This window comes from Camelus bactrianus, chromosome 6 (genome assembly GCF_048773025.1).
Source record: "Camelus bactrianus isolate YW-2024 breed Bactrian camel chromosome 6, ASM4877302v1, whole genome shotgun sequence".
Lineage (NCBI taxonomy): Eukaryota > Metazoa > Chordata > Mammalia > Artiodactyla > Camelidae > Camelus > Camelus bactrianus.
The window spans coordinates 76,931,037-76,952,087 of NC_133544.1; the positions used below are offsets into that span (position 1 = coordinate 76,931,037).

The following is a 21,051-nucleotide window of genomic DNA, read 5'->3' on the forward strand; positions in this document are numbered from 1 at the left end:
TCTTTCTCTTTTTTTGGGTTAGTTTTCTACACATGTATCAAAAAATGAGCTTCAGTCTTAATTCTGGCTGTGTAGTGAGTCTATCAATACATTCACGAGCATTAGGCATTTATCAGTTTTATCTTTTTGAAAATTTTTTTTCTTCGATTCTGATTCACACAGATTGTCATTTAAATATGCTTTACTTCTTTAACAACCTGGAGATTCCCTACACATTGTGCACTTTTCTTTCCTCACTTACTACTCAGTTCAGTGGAACATTCTTCAGTTACTTTCTGAGATACTATGCATTGGAAGTATATCACTTTGGAAACTTATGTGTAGAAAATGCATTTTATGCTTTTCTCATATCTGATTAGTAGTTTGGCTAAGCATATTATTCTATACTGGAAATAATTTTCTCTTACAATTTGTAAGATTTTGCTTCATTGACTTACCTTATTTTTCCTCTCAAAAACCTTAAATTATCTTGTTTTTTTTCTCAGTTAGCTGATTTTATTCATTATTTTTTTTTTTTTTAGTGTTGGTAGATCTATTTTCATCCACTGGGTTTGGACCCTGGTATATAAATTCAATTTGAAAAACTGTGAACTTTAATTCTTATCCATTTAAAAAGTTATTTAATTTTATGTATACCACACTCCATTGTATTGGTTGTTCTTTCATTATATAATTTGTTCACTCTACATTTTAACTGCTGACCCTATTTAACCAATCTTTTAGTTCACTAAACGTTGCTCTCTAATGTCCACCTCTTTTATTTTTACTCACTTTTTCAGGAAAATCAGTCAACTTCATCTTCCAAATCTACTATTAAGTTACATTATTACAATAGAAAATTTAATTCTCAAGAATTCTATTATGTTTTGGTAATTCATTTTATGTCACATCTTGTTATCTTATCTTATCTCTGAGGATATTAATGGTAACTTTATTTATTAATGGTAACTATATAAACTCTGTGTACTTCTAGTTATTTTATTTAGTTTTGTCTTTACGTTTTCTCTTACTGGTTATTCCCAGATTCTCACAGTTGTTGGTTACCTGTTTATGTTCAATAACAGTGCAAGCTTTTGCTTGTCTGGAAAAATCTTTATCTCTCTTTCAATTCTGAATGGTAATTTTGCCAGGTATTCTCCGTTAAAAGTTCTTTACCTTTCAGCATTTTGAATATATTGTGCCAGTGCCTACTGGCTTGCAAAGTTTCTGCTAAAAAAAAAATTTGCTGTTAGTCTTACAGAGCTTCCCTTGTACATAAGTTGTTTTTCTCTTACTGCTTTTAACATTTTTTTTGTCTTTAACTTTTGACATTTAATTATAAAGTGTCTTGGAATGACTCTCTTTAGGTTCATTTTATTTGCAACTCTTGGGTTTCCTGGATCCAAATATCTGTTTCCTTTACCAGATGTGGAAATTTTTCAGCCATAATTTCTTCAAATATGATTTCTGCCCCTTTCTCTCTTCTCCTTCTCTAAGTTGTTATACATAAGACTCATAGTAACCACAAAGCAAAACTCTATAGTAAATATACAGAAGCAAAAGAGAAAGGAATATAAGCATACCACTGAAAAAGCCATCAAACTACAGAGGAAGAGACCAAAAGAGAGGAACTATCAAAAGAGTCAGAAAAAAATGAACAAAATGGCAATAAGTACATATGTATCAATAATTACTTTAAATGTAAATGGACTAGATTCTTCATTCAAAAGACAAAGAGGCTGAATGTATGAAAAAATAAGACCTATCTATATGTTGCCTACAAGAGATTCACTTTAGATGTAAGGACACACAGAGACCAAAAGTAAAGGGATGGAAAAAGATATTCCACACAAATAATAACCAAAAGAAAGCTGGGTTATCTATACTCATATCATACAAAATAGACTTTAAAATAAAGACTATAGTAAGACACAAAGATAGATGTTACATAAAGATAAAGGTCAATCCAATGAAAGGATGTAAGAACTGTAAATATTTATGCACTCTAAATAGGAGAATCTAAATACATAAAGCAAATATTAACAGGGTTAAAGGGGACAAAATGACAGCAATACAATAATAGTATGGGACTTTAATATCCCACTTAATCAATGGATAGACCACCCAGATAGAAAATCAGTAAGGAAACCCTGGCCTTAAACATGTTAGACCAGAAGACTTAACATATATATACAGGACATTCCATTGAAAAGCAACAGAATATACATTCTTCTGAAGTGCACATGAAACATTTTCATGTTTTAGGTCAAGAAAAAACAAGTGAATAAATTTAAGAAATCTGAAATCATATCAAGCATGTTTTCCAACCACAATGGTATGAACCTGGAAATTAGCTGCATGAAGAAAACTGGAAAATTCACAAATATGTGGAAATTAAACAACATACTACTGAACAACTAATGGGTCAAAGAAGAAATCAAAAGAGAAATAAAAAATTCCTTGAGGCAAATGAAAAAGGAAATATAACAAAATTTGTTAGATGCAGCAAAAGCAGTTCTAAGAGGAAAGCTCAGAGTCAAATTCCTAACTCCAGAAACAAGAAAAGTCTCAAATAACTTACCTTCATTCCTCAAAGAAATAGGAAAAAAAAAGAACAAAGGGAGCCCAAAATTAGTAGAAGGAAGTAAGTAATGAAGATTAGAGCATAAATAAATTAGAGACTAAAAAGACAATAAAGATCAATAAAACTAAAAGCTGGTTCTTTGAAAAGATAAACAAAATTGGCAAGTCATTAATGAGACACACCAGGAAAAAAAGAAAGGACTCAAATAAATAAATCAGAAATAAAACAGCAGATGTTACAACTGATACCACAGGAATACAAAGGATCATGAGAAACTATTATGAATAATTATATGCCAACAAAATGAATAATTTTTAAAAAATGGATTAATACCTAGAAAACAGGAATCTTCCAAGATTGAATTATGAGGAAATACAAAATATGAACAGATGAATTACTAGTAAGGACACTGAATCAGTAATTTAAAACCTCCCTCCAAAGCAAAAATCCAGGACCAAATGATTTCACTGGTGAATTCTACCAAACCTTCAAAGAATAATTAATACATATTCTCAAACTGTTTCCAAAAAAGAGAGGATGAGATTCTTCAAAACTCATAGGACCAGCATAACCCTGATACCAAACAAGGGACAGGGGCTCCACAAGAAAAGAAAATTACAGGTGAGTGTCCCTAATAAATATAAATGAAAAACATCCTCAACACAATATAAGCAAACTAAATTCAATAATACATTAAAAGGATCATACATCATGACCAACTGGGATTTATTCCAGGTATGTAAGGATGGTTCAAAATCTGCAAATCAGTCAATGTGATATACCACATTAACAAAATGAAGGATAAAAATCATACAATCTTTTCAATAGATGCAAAAAATTTTTTTACAAAATTCAACACCCATGTATAATAAAAAAACTTTTTAAAAAGTGAGTAAAGAAGGAACGTACCGCAACATAATAAATGCAGTATGTGACAAGCCCACAGCGAACACCATACCCAATGGTTAAAGGCCAAAAGCTTTTCCTCCAAAACACATATATTATATATGGAAAAACCTAAAGACTCTATCAAAAATCTGTTAGAACTAATAAATAAAACCAGTAAAGTTGCGGGTTACAAAATCAATACTCGTAAGTGTGCTGCATATATATACACTAATAATAAATTATCAAAAGAGAAATTTAGAAAATAATCCCATTTACAATTGCATCAAAAAGAGTAAAGTATCTAGGAATAAATTTAACCAAGGACATGAAAGACATGTATATTGAAAAATACAAAACAGTAATAAAATAAATTAGACACTAATAAATGAAAAGATACTCCATGTTCATGGACTGGAAGAATGAATATTGTTAAAATAAACATACTACCCGAAGCAATTTACAGATTAAATGCAATTCCTATGAAAACCCCAATGGCATTTTCACAGAAATAGAATAAATAATCCTAAAATGTGTATAGGCCACAAGGGACTTAGAACAGTCAAATGAATCTTGAGAAAGAAGAACAAAACTGGAGGCCTTATGCTCCCTAATTTCAAACTGTATTACAAAGCTATAGTAATTAAAAAGTATGCACTGGCATAAAAACAGATATATAGATCAGTGGAACAGAAAGACAGATAAGAAATAAATACACGCATATACTGTCAATTAATTTATAACAAAGGAGCCAAGAATATATAATAGGGAAAGGACAGTAACTTCAATAGTGTTAGAAAAACTGGACAGCCACAGTAAAAGGATGAAACAAGACCAGTAACTTATACCATACACAAAAATTAATTCAAAATGGATTAATGTAAGACCTTCTGAAACCACAAAACTCCTAGAGGAAAAATAAGTGGTAAGCTCCTTGACATAGGTCTTTGTAATGATTTTTAAAATTTGGCACCAAAGCAAAAGTAAGAAAAGCAAAAATAAACAAGTCAGACTACATTAAACTAAAAAGTTTCTGCACAGCAAATAAGGTCAACGAAATTTTAAAAATCAACACACTGAATGGGAGAAAATATCTGCAAATTATATATTTGATATGGGGATAATAACCAAGACATGTAAAAAACACATAACAAAACACATAAAACACAATAACAAACAATTCAATCTTTTAAAAATGGGCAGAGGGTCTGAACATATTTTTCTAAAAAAGACACACAGATGGCCAACAGGTACATTAAAAGATGCTCAATATCATTAATCATCGGGGAAATGCAAATTGAAATCACAATGAGGTATCACCGCACGTCAGTTAGAATGGTTATTATAGAAAAGATGAGAAATAACAAGCAAGCGCTGACTAGAATCTAGAGGAAAGGGAAATATTGTGCACTGTTGGTGGGAATGCAAATTGGTGCAGTCACTATAGAAAACATTTTGGCAGTTCCTCAAAAAGTTAAAAATAGAACTGCCATATGATCCAGTGATACCATCTCTAAGTATTTATCAAAAAAAAATGAAAACTCTAACTCAAAAAGATACTGCACCCCCTTGTTCACTGCAGCATTATTTAAAATATCCAAGATATGGGGGAAAAATACTAATTGAAATACATACATTTTGGCCTATTCAAGAATATTATTCAGGACATGATATTGTTCAAGAATATCATATATGAGTATTATTGAGCCATAAAAAGAATAAAATATAGTAATTTAGACAACACGGATGGACTTTGAGGTCATTATGCTAAATGAAATAAGTCAGACTGAGAAAGACACATACGGTATGATCTCTCTTATATGTAGAATCTAAAATAAAAAACAGATAAACTTATAGATAATAAATTGCTGGTTACAAAAGGCAAGGGGGTGAAGGGTGGCAGAAATGGCTTAAGTTAAAAAATTTTTTTCAAATAAAAAGAAAAAGAAAGTAAAGGGAATTTGTGAGATCCTATGATCAAATTAAAGGAAACATTTTCTCAAATTTATTTGCTATGCATATTGTTATGAAAATCAAAATAAAAAGAAATCAATCTTAAAACACATACACACACACAAAATGAAAAGCATTTCCTGTGCTGTCACTAATGGGAAGAACATTTTAAACCATACAGGAATTAATTTTTCCATTAAGTTTAATAGGATCTGCTTGAGAAATCATGTGGGCCGTAAACTTTTAGGGTGGTATGACTTTACAACATTTTCCTTTTCTTCTGTGTTGCTGGTATAGTCAAAATGTTTCCATTCCTCTTGTATTTGAGGTATAATCTAAATTATGATTTCTAAGAGACAAAGAAAAAGATGTGGCAAGTGAAATTATGGCAAAAGACATTTTAATTTACATTTAAGCTATTCCTGGACTGTTTGAGTTTTTATAATGATCATTTATAAAATGTTATTTCAATTAAAAAGAAAAAAGAGACTACCACATAACAACTACAGCCACTGCAGTTTTCATAAACGACTATTTCCCTCTCAATGAAAGATGGCTAATAGTTATATGGCAGGATGGAGAAGAAAGAACATTCTTGGCCAGGAGAACACGAGAGAGAAGTCATGAGCTTGACATAAGGCAAACACATAGGAAGGAAAGAAAGAAATATTCAATGTGATTAAGAGTTGAGCTGAAAAAGTTAAAAAAAACAAAACAACAAAACTTAAGTACTGTGGGACCAAGGAAAAGAGAAAGATTAAAGCAATGTAGAAGAATTTAAATATAAAAAGAAGAAAATTGAGGATATTTGTAGGTTTCTGATCAAAGGATGCAATGATTAAAGTCACATTATAAATTATTCTATCCACAGAATTAATGATGGATTGAAAGGGATAAAAGTCAGAGAAACTAACCACAAGTTTCTCTCTTCAGTGAATATAATTCTACTTTAGAACTTAAAGAATTTACATATCTAAGTTAATCAGATACTTTCTCTATATGATTTACACAAAAAAGTATCTATGTATAAATTTAGAAAACTTCTTGACTGCATATTTTCTGAAAAAGTAAAATAGGGAGTTTTACTACTTCAGGTAATATTTGTATAGGATCAATCCATGTCTTTCAGAAATATATCTTGGTTAAGGTTCCTGCTTCACCATCATGTTTCAGGTTTGAGTTCCTTTCAGAGAGGTAAGATCTGTTACTCTATCTGCTTAAGTTTGGGGCATAATTAATGTGGCCCATAGCCAGATTCAACTTCAACATAACAATTTATCCTGAAACATTCATCTTCAAATAGTTCCTTCTAACCAGAATCTTTAGCTTACAATTAACTTACATTTTTAGTCTCTACAACTGAAAATGGTCCTCAAATTCTTCTTCAGTTTAACAAATATGACTATTTTGTTCTCATTAGAGCTAGTCCCTCAAAGAAGGTAGAAATCATTATGACAGGAAGCTTAATATGTGTCCTATAGTGCAAAAAATTGGGTAGAAACTTAGTGTTTAAAAGTTACTGAAATGAGGCTCAAAAAAAAGAGAATTACAATTCATCACAGAATGGAGAGAGCCCTAAGCATCTAAAAATCACAATGTATGAGGTACAGATTTAGTCCATGTTACTCTTGGGAAGAAAGAAAAGACTTGCATATCATGGAAATGTAAATAGAGATATTTTAACTCTTCCAATGGGTAGTTTGATAAAAGTTAAAAAGATTTTTTAAGTGTCTGAAATATAATATAGATTTTGAATTCTCATGTTTATATGATACTACAGTATCTTATACATCATATACATAGAAAAACAGAAACTAATAGAGATTTTCTAAAATGCTGCAAATTAAGAGTACTGAGTTTAATGTGATATTAAGTCATATAAGGAATATAATAATTTTAGTAGATTCTCTTTGTTTAAATAAAATTGCTAACATCAAATTAAAAGCTTTCTCCAGTTATTCATTTTATTAAAATATTCAAAGAATATTTACTTACTTTTGTAAAATTATTCATTGCACATGTTCAGGAATCAAGCAAATTGCCCAAACTTTATTTTTAGCATTTCTATATTAGAGATATAAAACAAAGTATATCTTACATTCACTCTGGAAATTGTATTCCTGGATAAACCAGCTCCCCGAGTTAACTCAATGACTATAGATATTCAATGTATTTTAAATTAAAAATAAACAGGATCCTGACAAAAGAAATGATAAAGAAAGATGTTCAAAGTCAAAACTGAAAGTGGAAGTAAGATTTCCTCTGACAGTTTAGAAATCTTATACAAAAAGCAGAAGTCTTTCACCAAAAGAACATACAGCCAACTAGTTTACAGCTGATTTTTACGTAAGTCTTTATTGACATGAAGGGAAAAGGGAAAAAATTACACTAAAGTCTCTTCAACTCAAAATAGTTCTGAACTTTTAAAAATCTCATTCAGATAAGAAATTAATGTCAGTTAAATTCAATCATAATAAAGTTCTCTATCAATCTTTCACCTAATGGCTTTAGCTTTTATTGTGAAACTTGCCTAAGGTATTATTTTTACTAGATATCACAAAAGGGTATTAAACCAACTAGATATAACAGATATATATACAGAACTCTACCAAATAACAACAAAATACATATTATTCTCAAGTGCACACAGGGCATTTTCCATAATAGACAATGTTAGGCTACCAATTAAGTCTCAAACCATAACGAGATGATGTTAGAAATCAATAACAGAAAGAAAACTGCAAAATTCACAAATTACTAGAAATGAAACAAAGCAATCAATTAATTAATGACTCAAAGGGAAATTAGAAAATACTTAGAGACCAATGAAAATAAAATACAACACACCAAAATTTATGGGACACAGTGAAAGGAGTGCTAAGGAGGACATTTATAGCTATAAATGCTATACAAAGAAACAAGAAAGATCTCAAACCAACAACTTAACTTTACAACTTAAGGAACTAGAAAAAGAATAACAAACTAAACCCAAAGCTAGCAGAAGGAAGGAAATAATAAAGATTAAAGATTAGCAGAGAAATGAACAATATGGAGAATATAAAAATGATGGAGATTTCTGGATATGACATCAAAAGCACAGGCAACAAAACAAAAATAGACAAATTGGTACTACATCAAAATAAAAAGGCACTGTGTAATAAAACAAATAATCAACAAAGTGAAAAGGCAACCTACCGAATGTGAGAAAATATTTGCAAACCACATACATGATAAGAGGTTAATATCCAAAATACATAAGGAACTCCTACAACTCAACTTTCAAAAAAATAACCCAATTAAACATGAGCAAAGGACTTGAATAGACTTTTTGCCAAAGAAGACATACAAATGGTCATAGATAAATGAAAAGATGCTCAACATCACTAATCATCAGAGAAATGCAAATCAAAACCAGGATGAAATTTCATATCACACCTGTTAGGATGGCCATTATCAGAAAAATAAAATAAAAAATGTTAATGAAAATGTGGAAAACTGTAACCAAACGTATTGAAAATAGGATCTCAAAGAGATATCTGCACTCCCATATTCATTGTAGCATTATTCACAACATCCAAGAGGTAGAAACAACCTAAACATCCATTTTACAGAAATGGACAAAGAAAACGTGTTCTTTTCTGTTTGTACAATGGAATATTACTCAGACAAAGGAATCCTTTCACATGCTACGTGATTCAACTTATGTGAGATATCTAAATTAGTCAAAGTCATAGAAGCAGAAAGTAAAACAGATTTTGCCAGAGGCAGCAGGAGACAGAAATGGGGAGCTACTTTTCAATGAGCATAGAGTTTCAATTAAGAAGATGAGTAAATTGTAGAGATCTGCTCTACTACAATGGGCATATAGCTGACAATACTGTTCTGTACACTTAAAAATTTGTTAAGAGGATAGATTTCATGCCATGTACTTTTTACCAGTATATATACATAAAAAAAATCTGGTCTATTTTGAACTTACATTTTAGTGGGAAAAGACACATAAACCAGTCAACAGTAGTGGTAAGTGCTGCAAGGATATAAGAAACAAGAGAAGGTATTTAAAATGTATGAATTCAATTTTAGTTAGGAAAATTTCTGAATTAAAATGGCATATGGGCAAAGAACTGGGGAGCAAGGAGGTAACCATGTGGAATGCCCAAGGCATCCAATAAAGCATACAGAGAAAGCAGTAAGGATAAAGACCCTGAAGTGAAATCATGCTTGGCTTATTTCAAAACACCACCAAGGACACTGGTGTGACTGAAAGGAATGAGCAGTGAGGAGGCTAGAGATTTTGTCAGAGAGGCAGCTGAGGGACAGGATCCTACAGGCATTTGTAGGCTTGGCAAGGACTTTGAATTTTATTCTGGATAGAATAGGAAGCTACTAAAAGCAGCAGAGTGTTTGAAGAAGAAGAATGAAATGATCTACCTTATATTTTAAAAGGATCACTCTACCAATCTTAAGAAGTAGAGACTGGAGTGCAAAGCTAGAGGCAGAGAGACTAGTTAGGAGTTTATTGCAATATTCTTATGTGAAAAATAATAAAGGTGATGAGAGGTCATCAGCCTGCAGCTGCCATTTCTTCTAGATATTAGGCTCAGAGATTTTGGGACTCCCCAGGGCTTCCTCACAGTCTGTACATTCATTCTAAGGTACAAACATAATCCCTTTACTTCTATGACATTTTAGATCTGGATCTTGGTTAGGGAATCATCAGTCTATTCCAGTTTACTATCTTGTCAGTTTTAGACTTCAAATATTTGGGTAATACTTGATATAGTAATATGGAGGACAGTGAAATGGAGGTGAGAGGAATAGGACAATTCCTCTCCTACGTCAACACCAGCACCAGAAGAAGAGAGACACCTTATACAGTTTTCCTATTGGCACAAGTTCTCATATTGTTAGGAAACAATTATAAGGAAAATAAAAGGCTTTTTCTACTTATTTTCAGGATATATCTTCTTTATAAGAAAATGAAGTCAAGGCATTTTTGCTTCTAATTATTGCTTTTCACAAATTCACCACTGTCTCTCACTAAATTATTGATGCTTTTCCTCAAATTGTGGCAAGCTGTTGTCTTACTAAATTTTCGATGGCCTGAGTTCTCTCAGCTTTTCAGCGCCCTCATCTTTATCTTAGTAAAACGCTGGGACAGGCTGCAATGCAACCACCTAATCATATTTTGCTTTCAACCACCATAATTTTTGAATAAGGACAAAACATCAACACCTTTTCTCCTGACTTTGCAAAGAATTTCCATGGAGAAGAAAAGAAATCAAAACAGCTGCAAAATGTTACAAACCAAGGGACCATATGAGGTGAGAGTTAAAATGAGAAAAATGTCCACATTACTTTGGGCAATGCAACTCCAGGGAAATAGTAACTCAGCACCTGAGAGCTGAATAATTCTAGAGGAATAAATATATATTCTGGTATGGGGGGAAATGACATCATGGAGAGATTAGGTCTATTAAAATACACATTCCTAAACATGTCAGTGTGAAAACTGCTTTTAGAGATGGGAAGAGGAGAAAAACTCATCTTATTTGTCTAATAATTCTATTGGGTGCTTTTCACTAAAAGAGAACCATCCATATATTTATAATAGTAAGAATGTGAATTGCAGTACATTTCAAATTACATGAGAAACTAGAGAAAATTTCTCAGTTTAAGGTCATTGAGTAATGCCTCCTTGTTTAGGGTTTGTTCCTAAATTCTGTGATTTTATGAATAGTTCAGAGCAATGATTTTACTTTCTTTCTCTACCACAGCACTTGGCAAGCTTCCACTTCATTTTTGTTGCAAAGACACAGCTGAGGTTCTTAGAACGGTAGTAATGTTTAGAATATACTACTTCATAATGAAAAATATCATGAAAGGGGCAACTAAGATATAGCTTATGGGGTTCTCAACTGTGATACAACAGACTTAGCCTCGAGGAAAACTGGCATCTTGATAACTGTAAGAGAAAGAAGACAGCACTGGGACAGATTGGGGAAAGGTGAATTCAACTTAGTTACGGATCTGTCACCCAAAGCAAAACAACTTCAACCTTGAAGAGAACTGATATTGATACCAAAACATTTATTTGATATGCAGAGATAGTATTAGACAAGCATGGCCATGTGAATGATTATTTTACTTTAGACCAGACTCTAGCTACTGGAAAATGAAACCAAAAAGCACTAGGCAATTTATCTGTTTATCAATCAAAAACGTTTGGGACAGTAAAGTAGATCCAGCAGGGGAACTGTATTAATATGTAATCAAGGCAAAATTAATCTTAATAGGAAAATCCACTACACTTGGTTCATGAGAGATCTGTGATTCACTGCGTATCTTGATACTGGACTTAAAGCAGCAATCCTAATTCCAGATCTGCCTGAAGTCTGGTTCAGTCTTCCCAAATGCTTTCAGCCCTTGGTAGGAACAAGTTTAATACTGAAGGTAGTTGAGCATGCAGGTGTCTTGCCTGTAGCTTTAAGAGGCCAGGAGAAGCAGGATCCTATCCTTGGAAAACCTGACCTGGAGTTAGCATCATTTACATTTCAAATGGGAAGGTAGCATATTTAAGCTTTTGTAAGTTTTTATCCAATAACTTACAGCTAACTCCTTTCTCTGCTAGTCTTCATTCAGCAGTAGCCTTACTTACCACTACCACCTTCCCAGATGATCTCAGGGATTCAAGGAAATTAAAAGTTGCTTCTGCTGATAAAATTGTAGGATTCCGTGATAGTGCAAGATGAAAAACTTACTCTATGCTTTGACATCTCTTCTTCTTAGAATAACCTGGCTCTCCCTAAGTACCAATCAACATTGATGTAAATTTTCCAAGAAATTTTTCTTGCATTTGAGTAATTTCTGTGTTTCTGACTTGCATGTATTGCCAGCCGTTAGAGCTAGCAGCATGGCTTTCTGAACTTAAATCTATCTCTAACCCCTACCCTTATCTTCACTCCTCCCCAAGATTAGCACACTGTCAATAAATGTTCATTAAATTGAACTGAACATATAAATGGCCCAAATTCCTTAGTTTGCATAAACACCACACGTCCATGCTCATCTAGGACAACAGAAGATTTTTTTCTACCAGTGTACATATTGGTAACAATTGCTGTAAAGTCATAACCAAGCCTTACATTCAACATGTAAATCTTGCTAAAATAAACATACTGAAAACAATGTATAGCAACTGCAACAGAACCCAATGAATGTTTTAATTTATCACGATGCCTTCAAAATATTAACCCTTCTCCTGGCATTACATCCAAATGAAAGAGATTTTTATCTCAACTGGAAAAAAAAAATGTATTGCTATATTCATTGAACTAGCGTGTAACTGAATAGAACTTATGTTCTAAGTTTTTCCTCAGTTAAAATTAAATGTTCCTCTATGTAATTCCCTGTGCTTCCATTCCTTTCCATTTTGTTGTTAGAATTCACCTCTCCTAATGTAATTCATTTAGCATTCAAAGCTTTCTGCTCTTTTCAAATGTGTATTTTTGATAGGTACCTCAAACTTTCAACCTTTGAACTAGAAACATTTTAAAAAAATATTTGTGTTGAATCACATATTTTAGCAAAAAATTTTCTTATAGAAATGTAGTCTAAAGCCAAAGAGTTAATAGCTGACTGACATTTAGAATGGCCAAGATTTGCTCTCTATTCCCAATATTTTGTTATTGAGCATATATGCTGATGCTCAATATATATATATAAAGCATATATATATAAAGTTTTTTATAAAAACAAGCCAGACAAGTTCAATTGTCTTTTCTTTCTCTGTTTTCACTAGTTTCTTCTATTTTAAACTATATTCCAACATTTGCCTTTATACTGTCACCTGTACATTGAACACAGTGTCATCAACACTCTAACATCTTCCAAGCTTGGACTGAGCTAGCTGCTAATCATATTATTAAGTAGCATTGTACCCATTATTCACCTGCCTTATCTTCCTTCTTACTTTCTGGATTTCTGGGTCATTGTTCACTTTCACATTAATCTGTATATAACTCACAATAATTCCATATCTACTTTTGCTTAATCTTGAAATACTACTTGAATTTATACAGCTACCTTTTTCCTTTTGCTTTTGGAAAAATATTACTTTCACTGGAACCTGTTTTCTTATCCTTTTTCAAGAGATCTTCACAATTTTGATCAAAGCTCTGTTTCCTGAAATGAGTCAAGATCTTCACTAAATTATTACATTTAATGTATTATGTTTTCTCATCTGGTTTCAACAGAAAATACTGGTAGTATTCCTTAGCTTATCAATAAGTATATGGAGTACATGCAGTTAGTGGCATGTTTCTTAACTTCTTTCTCTGATTCAGAATAATAAATACAATGGGGTGAGAAGTGGAGAACAGAAATTAAGTGTAGCTACATCTGCAAGTAACAATTGAAGCCACTTTGTCAAGGGTAAAACAATCATCAATGAGCTATATAGATTGTCTGTCTCCAGAACAACTGAATCAAAAGGTTCCAATTCATTGACTTTTTCATTCCCATATGCCTGAACATCTGGAACATAAAGAAATGGTGCATATATGTTAATAAGCAATGCAGGGGTAATGACTTCTACCTAAACTAGAAGCAGTTATCCATTTTCTCTTTAATATCTAATTTTACATGAAAATAGATTAATTCTGAAGGAAACTCAGACAGAACTAAGGCATATATGAATATGAAGGAAATATAGTAATTGCAGAAAATTAGAGCTTAAAAATGTTGACAAGGACAGCATTCTTGGACAAACATTTTATAATTTTGATTTGAAATGATAACACACAGTTTAAAAAGTATAATATTAAGTCTTTTTAAATGTGTATTTTTTAAACTCAACAACTAGGGTTTGGTGGCAATAAAGACTGTAGAGAATGTTGGACTGTATTTCATGTTAATTCCTCTTGTCAGCTGTTATCACATTTCCAATAGTTCATCAGGTGTTCAGTAAGTTAATATTCACTCTGTGAAAAGTATCACATGAATTATTGTAGAAATGTAGTAGGAAATACACTTGTGGTTCCTCATATTCTCACGTTTATAATTCTGTGTGGAGACTACACTATATACATGTGGAAATAACATAATTGTGCTCATAAATTGATTTTTTAAACATGCAAATTAATATGGTACAAACTGAATACATAAGTATGGGAGCACAGTATAAGGCAATGATCAATGCCAGTGGGATTAATCAAGGAAAGTTTCCTGGGGGAAGTAAATTCTAAACTGAATTATATTTATTTATCTAGCACTCGTTTTATGTTTTCTAATTATAAAAATAATGTATTCTCATGGTAATGTTCGCAAATTTCAAATTTATAAAAAGAATAAAAGAAACTAAGAATGCACTGTCCAAAGATAATCACTATTAGGTTTCCACTATTTTCCTTCCATTTTGTTCTCTGATTTTTTCTACATAGCTACCATAACATTACATATTCAGTATTATAACTTTCTTTGTGTTTCAGCAGTGTCTATACATACAGACTTTGAGTGATACAAATGCTTCATAAAAATTAAGTTTAATGCCAGTCTAAATAAATGTACCATATACGCAAACCATTTTCCTATAGCTGAACATTGGTTTTTCCAAATTTTTGTTAACATAAATAACTTCAAAAAACATTGTTGTTGATACATTTTTCCTTAGTATTGTTTCCTTAAGGTAGACTTCAAGATCAGAAGTCATAATCATTTTAAGGTTCTTTATATCTGTAATATTTATAAGTAATAAAAGCTATCACTTCTTTGTAATTACTTATTTCTGTTTTATATTTGATTGTGTTTATCATGATTCTCAGATATGTGTCAAATGCTAATTATTAATTCTTATATTCTTGTTAATTTAATAGTAATGAATTTAGTAAATATGCTATTGTTTATAAATTTTATTGTCATACTTGATAAATTAGCTAGGGATACTGGAATTTCTATTTCTAGTAATTTTGTTTTGTTTTGTTTTTAATCAGAAATCAATCTTGAGCTTTGTTCAGTAACTTTATAATATTTATTCCAATTTTTATATGACTTTCATTTAATACAATGTCCAGATTGAAACATAATCTTTATGTAACAGAATAAGAGCGATCCCACTGTGAGATACACTGGTATTCAACTAGGCTAGTTAGACTCTTTTAGATAAGCAATGGAAGGCTATCAGTTGCAGTTGCTTTTGAGTGAGGAGCTGATATGATCACAGAATCTGAAGACTGGAGTGCAATAAAAATGGGAAATATCCATAGAGATATTTTCAGCTCTCATGTATCATACCTTAGAAACTTTGTGATTTTCCAGATGACATATAACAGAAATCCACATTATGATGTGGCAATGAAAATGATAATGAAAGGATACTAAATACACAACAAAGGAATAAGAACTGGTGATACATGACAAACTATTAGTTACATAAGGCATGGAAGGATGAGGAGTCACAAATGTCTATGAGGATTCTGAACCAAAGTGAATGGAAATAATTTGGTATCATTTTTAACAGAAAGTCTCAACCTCCAGAGTCCAGGAACACTGATAAAAGTGTCACAAGTAATGTATTATTGATAATAAAGTCTCAATTATGAATAATTTATTCTTTCATGAATTAAAGAGGATTCAAGCTTTTCCCCAGAATAACCCCACTCCGTTTAATCCCTATATGATTTCTTCAGAGAGAAAGAGAAGTTGGTGGACATATTGCTAAAGGTGGGGCATTGTGTCTCCCACCCTGGCTGCAGCCTTAGCAAATAAGCATAACTTTAATGATTGTAAGAAACATTTCTTCTCCTACTTTCCTTCTCTAGAAAAGAGAAACCTCTGAAGGAAAAGCTGATCTGCGGCATAAGAAAGGGAAAATGATAACATTTATGTCATATGAAACGCGTAGAAAGAAGACACTTTTTGATGGAAGCTTGCTTATACCAGTAGGTCCATATGTGAAAAGAAAAATTCTCTTCCATATGCCACAACTTGTTTGGGCTACTCCATTCCATCCGTGCCGAATTAGTGCTCCCTGCACTTTGCACTTGAATCTTTTTCATGTTTATAGCTCCAATACCCAGTATAAGCAGAAAATCTAATCCAGTTACAAAATGGATGGTCTTTTAGACCAAAATATAGTCTTTGGAATTTCACTGAGGAATTTATATTAGTTCATATTCCTTTTATAACTAATATGTGTGGATACTGCTGAGGATAGACTATTAGTTCATTACTGCTCCTGTTTGCATTTTGTAAAAGATATACATGGCTGGCAGAAAAGAAAATATTTTATAACATAAACTAATACACTTTCCTGAAGAAAGACTGCTTTTCCTGCAACAAATTTATTCAATAAATACATGCTTTCGTTAATGTTTTATCTCATGCTACCATTACAATTACTTTGCTATGTGTTGACTATATTGATGAAATTAGAGATTTTTATGAAGTTGTAGACATTCAAAACTGAAATTGTACATATAATGTACAGTGATACATATCATATGTCATAGCAGCTTATAAAAATCCTGAATTCACTGTCATTTGTAAGGTTAATTATCCTAAATATGATAACTGAGGGACCTTATTGGCTATGGGTCAAATCCTCTTCTATATTTTTTAGCATTAGTCTTTTGAAATACTTTTGAAAAATTGAATTTTCAATATTCAGCAGATCAGAATCCCAATGTTGTTTATTTCATTACCCAGTCTTTTCTGCCTGAAATAATGTCAAATTCAACTTACTGCAATTAGGCATTTTTACACCAGTTTATCTGATCTTATTTAAATCTTAAGGAATATTTCATTAATTTTTCTATCTTCTAATAAAAAAGAAATATGTACTATGTCCTTATATGTGAAAATAATAAGTTTTCCTAAGTAATCTTCCTAGATTCTAAGAAAAATATATTTTAAGCAAACTCTTGTAAAAGATAATATATTATTAATATTTTCAAATGAGCATTTATTGTGATGAGATTTTGTGAAGACAGTATGGTAGGTTTTTCAATTAAGGGAATATATGAGGAAAAAAATCAAATAAAATAATTCAATACTAGCTTTTAAGTTCTGGATATACAGAATCACAGGTATCTAATTAAAATACTAAGAAAAATACAAGAAAAATTCAAAAGGCAGTTGTTTCAGGTGGTATTTAGGATGCATTTTTGGTTTTGGTTTTGCTCATGTGGCATTTCTAAGTCATCTACAATGAGCACTTATCATAGTGTAATTTTTTAAAGATTATTTTATTTACATCAACATTTGTATGTTTCAATTGGGCTCTTTGGGATTTTTGTTGTTGTTGTTATTGAGTTGTAGCAGAAGATCTAAATAGACATTTCTCCAAAGAAGACATACAGATGGCCAATAAGCACATGCAAAGATGTTCAACATTGCTAATTATTAGAGAAATGCAAATCAAAACTACCATGAGGTATCACCTCACACAGGTCAGAATGGCCATCATTAAAAAGTCTATAATTAATAAATGCTAGAGAGAGTGTGGAGAGAAAGGAACCCTCCTACACTGTTGGCAGGAATGTAAATTGATGCAGCCACTATGGAAAACAGTATAGAGGTTGTATATATATGTATATATATATATACATACACATACAATGGAATACTAACTCAGCCTTAAAAAAGAATAAAATAATGTCATTTGTAGCAACATGGAGAAGAGACCTAGAGATTACCATACTAAGTGAAGTAAGTTAGACAGAAAAAGACAAATATCATATGACATCACTTGTATGTGTAATCTAAAATATAACACAAATGAACTTATTTACAAAATAGAAATAGACTCACAGACAAAAAATAAATTTACAATTACCAAAAAGGGGAAGGGATAAATTAGGAGTCTAGGATTAGCAAATACAAATGACTATATAAACAAGAAGGTCCTACTATGGCACAGGAAATTATATTCAATATCTTGTAATAAACTATAAAAGAAAAGAATATGAAAAAGGAAAAAAATACATATATGTATAACCGAATCACTTTGCTGTTCACCAGAAACTAACACAACATTATACTATACTTCAATTAAAAAAACTCTATCTATAAAAAAAAGAGAAAAAAACTTTATATCTTTCTTTTTATAGTAGGGACTTTGAAATAGTAGAGGCAACTATATTTAAAAGTGAATCCTCAGAAAACCCTAATTCTGGGCTAGTATGGTGTGCCTCCTCTGTAAGGAAAACACGGGATTATAGCTGTAAAAGTATTTTAAGCCTAGCATATGTGAATCTGTCTTTATTTTTTTAAATGCAAATCAATAGAAAATATATGGTTTTGTATGTGGGATTTCAGTTTAAGGACTACATTTTAGACAGTCTTTTGCTTAACAAAATATACCTGTATTCAGAACAAATTATTTGCTAAAAGGCAGAGTAAAACTGATCAGGTCTCAAAGCCTAGATTAAATTTTATTTTTTGAGGAGTTATAGGTAAACATCTTGGTTTGGATCTTGTACCACTATAACTTCATGTACATATTGTCATATAAAAATGATTCTCAAAGTGTAATCTGGGACAACTGGGGGCACCCAAACTCAAAATTATTTTCATAATGATGCTAGGACATTTATTTCCTTTTGCACTCTCATTCTCCTACAAGTGTGCAATGGGATTTCACAGGGGCCATATATACATATGACATTAGAACAGACTGAACGCAGACACAATATAAGATTCCCACAGACTTAAATTAAGGCAGACACTGAAGAGATTTGCAAAAACATAAAGCAATGTTAATCTTTTATTTTTTTCCCTTTGGAAAGTAGTTATTATTCAAAAAAGTCATTAATTTTAATTTGTAATAAATTTATTATCTATTTTTAAACAGATTAATATACAAATAAAATTTTAATTGTTTTAAATTTTGAATATAATATAGAACAAACATAAATAAAAGTTTTAAAAATTGATGTGGCCTTGACACCAAAAAGTTTGAGATTTCATCTTCACTTCCAAGTTTAAGTATCTATGGTCCAAGTAAGTAACCTTTAGGTGACAGTACTATTCATCTCCAATGTTCTTAATACTGGATCTAGACCATTCTCTAGACCAGAAATAAGCAAACTACTTCTGAAAAAGGCCATATGGACCTGTAAATATTTTAGGCTTTGTGGGCCATAGGGTTTCTGTTGCAATTAGTCAAATCTGCCATCGTACTGCCAAAACATCTATACATACTCTGTAAGCAGATGAATGTGGCTGTACTCAAATAAAACTTTATTTGCTAAGATAAATGGTGGGCCAGATTTAGTCACAGGCTGAAAGTTACCAACTCTTGCCCTAGTCCCAAATTTATGTTTTAGAGTGTGTATGTGTATGCATGGGGTTGGGGGAGGAATTAGAAAGAAAAGCAATATGTATTGATCATTTCTTACCTATTTAGTATTTATTAACAACTATATGTTTATGTGTAATTTAAACAGTTATATTTCTGTGGGTTTGTTATAAACAGTAATTTTAACCCTGTTTTACAGACGAGGAAACTATGATATAAAAATATGACACAGAATAAGTACTACAGCAACTCAGATTTGGACCCCCGTCTGTCTGACTTCCAGTATGCCAGAACGCTTGCCATCACCATCAGTACCAGCACCAGGAGCAGTAAAAGCAACAGGTAACACTTACATAATAAATTTTTAGTACACAAGGTGCATTCCCATACATTACTTCATTTGATCTTCACACACACACACATCAATACAAAAACCCAAAACCACTCCATCTAGGAAACACACGACTACTATCCCCAGTTCACAGATGAAGAAAACGAGGTTCAGATGGCAGAGCCATAATTCTGACCCACATTTTTTTGTCCCCAATTCAAATGTTCTGCTTTTATAGATCATTTTGTAGAGTCTACCCATTTTAAGACTCCTGGGAATCAAATATTTCTCCTTTTTTCTTTTTTTTGATACCTAATCTTTTTAGCACCAAACTTCAAAGTTATAAAATGTTCATTTCTCCAAGGTGTACAAAATGGAACACAGTGAAAATGTACATTTTATCTCCATCTCTATGAAATATAATTCATGTTGAATCAACGGGAAAGCATCAAAGGTCAAAGAGATGGAAAAGACCTCAGCTCAGAATCAGTAACATTTTCAATGATGTATTCCTTTTTGAAGCAGAAGGTAATGGGGCTACTAGGCCATCTGAGTGACCCAGAGTTATACTGGCTTTCATTCCTTTACACCTATAATAAATGAGAGTGGAAACCATAGCATCCGTTAGAACTGTAACAATAACCTGTGAGCATCTTATTGATCATTTTAAAAGTCCCCACACTTAACAACTTGATACATTTCTTGGTGAAACATAGCATGTTTTGTACAAGATAGGGTTAAAGATCCAGTGTGGATAAATATTTGCTTCAGGAAAAAACAATTTACAAATCTATGAATTAAACTATAGTTTATACTTTTTTCTTCACACTGATAGTTAATTCAAGAAAAGGAATTAAACTACATAGGCTAAAACCTAAATTGATGGTAAGCTTATAAAAATTTATTTGTGTTAATAATACAAGTAAAAAAGGGAATATTTAAGGTTCCAAATTACCCCAGCATATTCCCTTGATGGAGTCAATGTTAGCTAATATTGTCTTTACTGGCCCTCACTCACTAGTC

At 31.7% G+C, this 21,051-nt stretch overlaps 1 long non-coding RNA gene across 1 annotated transcript in view; it reads right to left on the reverse strand.

Annotated features, from left to right (window-relative positions):
- LOC123619709 (uncharacterized) overlaps window positions 1-21,051 on the reverse strand; it is a 558,614-nt gene that overhangs the window by 495,581 nt on the left and 41,982 nt on the right. The window lies entirely within an intron of this gene.